The following is a 4798-nucleotide window of genomic DNA, read 5'->3' on the forward strand; positions in this document are numbered from 1 at the left end:
TTTGTGTGGGGGAGAGAGAGAGAGGTGTGTGGGGGAGAGAGAGAGAGAGGTGTGTGGGGGAGAGAGAGATGTGTGGGGGAGAGAGAGAGAGATGTGTGTGGGGAGAGAGAGTTGTGTGGGTGAGAGAGCTCTAGGTCTGATGCTTTCAGAACCATGGGGAGCACCCCTCTCTCTCTTTCTGGTTGGTTTTCAAAAGGATTGATGAAGTCAAGAATCAGTCTTCAAATGAACAATCCCTTGGGCTTTGACACCATTTGTGATGCAACAATTATGTCAGAGGAGAGAACCTAATTGGTGGGCGCAACCTATTTGTTTCATTAAGATGTTTCCCTTTTAGTTTACAGTAGGCCTGTGATGCTGTCTGCAGCCTTTGAAGCAAAACAATGAGAGAGAGAGAGAGAGAGAAATAGAGAGAGAGAGGGAAGGGATAGAGTGGTAGGGTGTGATAGAAAGGAGTGGTACTAACGGGAATGAGGAGAGGAAGTAGTTTTTTTTAGCTGGACGCATTTTGAGTTCAACTCCAGGTTCATATCCTCCCATGCTGTGTTTGTTATAGTTGGCACGCACACACACACACACACACACAAACCATTAAACTAGTGACTTTGCTCTACTTCCACTGACCCACTCTCACACTGTCTCTTACTACTCTCTATTTATTCCACTGTCTGAACCGCCTTCCCTCTTTTTCTCCCTCTCTCCTCCTTTCTATTCCTCCCCTCTCTCTGTCATATACAGCCCCCCCCTCATCCATCTAATATGCAGTCTCTCAGTGGGCCAATGTGTGATTGTTCTCAGTAGTGCCACAGTCTATACCAAGCAGTGGTAATTATCCTTTGTTTCCTGACTCAAAGTGACTTAAACTGGAACTCTCAGTTTAAGTCACTTTGAGTCAGCTAGCCAGTCCTAGGACAGATATACCCATCTATAGTCTATAGACACATATATACTTAAGCAATAATGCACAAGAGGCAGTGCTGTATCATGAACACAGTCACAGGTAAATGGCGTTGTTAGGCCCGACGTGATAGCACTGCCTCATTGCTTTCATAAAACGGTTACCAACATATTAAAACAGCAATGAATTGCATATTTTCATTAAAACTTTATTTTTACAAGTCAATTCATACAATTTAATTATTCCACCAGAAGATATAGTCTGGACAAAAATCTGGTTGTTAGTTGGCCATGTTGCCACAGACAAGACTCCGCAGGCAACGTTCTTGTCGCTAGCTAGCTAGCCAACTTTGGATTGACAGTACACTAGCTGCATTTTTGTTTGTTTTATATTTTTTTCTATTGTCATTGATGCGTGATTTGACCGGCTCAGTAAAAGTTGTCTCGTCTCGTCTGGGCACCGTTCACTCTATGTATGGTACTATACAGATCTAAATTCAAAAGTGAAACATTGGCAGACAGCGAGGCTTATATTAACCTCCTCTGTACCAAACTAAATGCTAGGCTGGAAACGAGGGGAAATCATGTGCTAGTTGAGTACAAGAGATGATTTAGCAACATGAACATGCTATTCTTATAGGAGGCACAGTGATCCCTTTCAGATGGAACCGTTAGCAGGCATAGTGTGTCTGTGACGGCCGGTACAGCATGGCTTGGAATTCTGCTCGTCAATCAGCATCCAGGATGCAAACAACCAGTTTTATAACAAGCTATAGACACAGATATACCCAGCTATACTCTATAGACAATCTACTGTCAGACTGGGGCAGCTGTAAAAACTAGCTAGCTAATCCAGTCCAGATATGGCTGAGTTTTGTGCCTGTCAGTAAAGGGTAGGAGCTAGCCTCCTCTGGTTGGGGCTTGGCTTTGGATTAGGTTATGTGTAATTTAAACTGAAGGGCTGTAGTGTATATGGTTGTGTAATGTACAGTACATGTGCTCCGCCAGCTGCAGCACTTGTGTGGGTGTATCCTGAGAAGAATGTACTCCTCCTCTTGTCACGACAGTGGTTGGCTGCACTTCTTTTCAAAATCCTCCAAGACTCAGGGGCTAGAGCTGGGACGATAAACCGCAAATGATCGACACCAACCATACCGATCACTTATCACAGGCATTTTGCTCATTTCATTCATTACGATAAGTAGCCTTAACTAGAGAAATGAAATAAGTTTGCTAATATGTGTGATTGTCAATGGGACAGTTGTTGGATACAACCATCAAACCAGTAGTAGTAGTTTAAAGGAGAATATAATAACTGTTGTGCACATTAATGTTATAAAATTATCGTTCTATTTATCGCAACATGGATTTTTGTCCATTTCGTCCAGGTCTGTCAGGGGCGTTGTGACAGTAGACTTTGGAGAGAGTCGTGTTTGGGGAATGGGTGAGGGGGAGGGGAAAAGGCGGGCAGTGTCACTATTTTCATAGTTATCACGGTGTATTGTCTCTCTAACTGCCTAGTCAGCTTAATAAGAGTCTGTACAAGCTAAGTAGTAGTGAATGGTATAGTGAGGTATAGTGGGATGGTGGTGTGTGTACTGACACAGGGCTGGGCACACAGAGCAGGTCTGGGTTTAATAGGGTAATTGGTTTCTGCGCCTGGGAGCAGCTTACTTCACTGCAGCAATTCTAAAGTGTCTTTAATCTGCATCCTGGCTTATCAGAGCCTAGAGACAGGGTCAGGAGGGAGAAGAGGACGAAGAGAGGAAGGAAATAGAGGGGGTAAGAGAAAGTCAAAGGAGAAGGAGGACATATAGTAGAGAAAGGGGTGGAAAAGGGAGCGAGAGCAGAGGGGGAGCACACTGGTAGAGCGTGCTCAAACGTGTGCACAATCATGTGCGTGTTTGCGTGTTTGTGTGTATATGCATGCGTGTGAAAGTACGAGCCTGTGTGTGTAGACCAGTACAAACCTGAGGCAGTTTCCCTAACTGAAAATGTTGAGAAAGACACCTGGTTTCAACAATATTCTAATCACCTCCCCATTGTCTCAAAGATAATTTTCATGTTGTCAGCCCAGGCAGATAACATACGGGCGTTTTGGCCCTACTGTCTGGGAGGCAGGCAGGTGTGTGGTTGAGTGTGCAGATGATTATCTAATGCAAAAGCAGTTAAAGACACAGTAACATCACTCATCAGCCTGATAAGGATCTACAGCACATACAGATTCACATAAACATTGTTTCAAGCAGAGAAAACATGCTGGGGGATAAACACCTCTCAATTCCCGTGCCATGTCTGCTATGGTTATAAATGTGTCTCTTTTTGGCATGTGTGTGTGTTCAGGTCTGTGTAGGTGCTTATGGGTCTCTGAAGAGATAATGTGAACAGCGTCAGAGAAAAGACACAAACACACACGCTGACACACTCAGACAACACAGCTCTTATTTCCATAGCTGCATGACAAAATGAAGTGCAGTGATTCCTGCTCCTCTTTAAAAGCGTAACAGGCAGAGAGGAGAGAAAAGAGAAATTAAGGGAGAGAGAAGAGAAAGCGAGAGAGATGGGCCATTAAAAAAGGCTGCAGTACTTCAAAGGCATCCCACTGTCAGTGGTTTAAACCTCGCCAGCAGCCTGCTGCATCAGTCTACTGAATCACACACACGGAGGGAGGGAGGTAAGATTACAGGGGCGAGAGGAAGACAGAAAGGCAGATAGTTATGGGGCAGTGAAGGGGCAGACAAGAGGAGGAGGAAGAAAAGGAGGTTAAAGACCAAGAGAGAGTGATGTGGAGAGGGCTTAAAAGTAAAGAGACGGCGAAAGACAGTCAGACAGGCAAAGTGACAGAGTGAGGGCGAGGAGGAAAGGAGAGAGAGGGATGAGGAGGAAGTTAACCTGAAAAAGAGAATTAGAGTGGGTTAAAAGGAGAGGGAAAGAAGGCAGACAGATAGACAAGCAGACAGAGAGACAAGCAGACAGATAGACGAGCAGACAGATAGGCAAGCAGACAGTTTGGCAAGCAGACAGATAGACAAGCTGACAGTTAGACAAGCTGACAGTTAGGCAAACAGACAGTTAGACAAGCAGACAGTTAGACAAACAGACAGTTAGACAAGCAGACAGTTAGACAAGCAGACAGATAGACCAGCAGACAGATAGGCAAGCAGACCGTTAGGCAAGCAGACAGTTAGGCAAGAAAACCGTTAGACAAGCTGACAGATAGGCTAGCAGACAGTTAGACAAGCAGACAGTTAGGCAAGCTGACAGATAGGCAAACAGACAGTTAGACAAGCAGACAGTTAGGCAAGCGGACAGACAGGCAAGCAGACAGTTAGGCAAGCCGACAGATAGGCAAACAGACAGTTAGACAAGCAGACAGTTAGGCAAGAAAACCGTTAGACAAGCTGACAGATAGGCTAGCAGACAGTTAGACAAGCAGACAGTTAGGCAAGCTGACAGATAGGCAAACAGACAGTTAGACAAGCAGACAGTTAGGCAAGCAGACACATAGGCAAGCAGATAGTTAGGCAAGCAGACAGTTAGGCAAGCAGACCGTTCGACAAGCAGACAGGTAGGCAAGCAGACAGTTAGGCAAGCAGACAGATAGATAAGCAGACAGTTAGACAAGCAGACAGTTAGACAGTTAGACAGTTAGACTAGCAGACAGTTAGGCAAGCAGACATTTAGACAAGCAGACAGTTAGACAAGCAGACAGTTAGACAAGCAGACAGTTAGACAAGCAGACCGTTTGACTAGCAGACAGTTAGACAAGCAGACAGTTAGACAAGCAGACAGTTAGACTAGCAGACCGTTTGACTAGCAGACAGTTAGGCAAGCAGACAGTTAGACAAGCAGACAGTTAGACAAGCAGACAGTTATACATCCTGACAGTTAGACAAGCTGA

The sequence above is a fragment of the Salvelinus namaycush genome, chromosome 19 (assembly GCF_016432855.1).
Source record: "Salvelinus namaycush isolate Seneca chromosome 19, SaNama_1.0, whole genome shotgun sequence".
NCBI classification, from domain to species: Eukaryota; Metazoa; Chordata; class Actinopteri; order Salmoniformes; family Salmonidae; genus Salvelinus; species Salvelinus namaycush.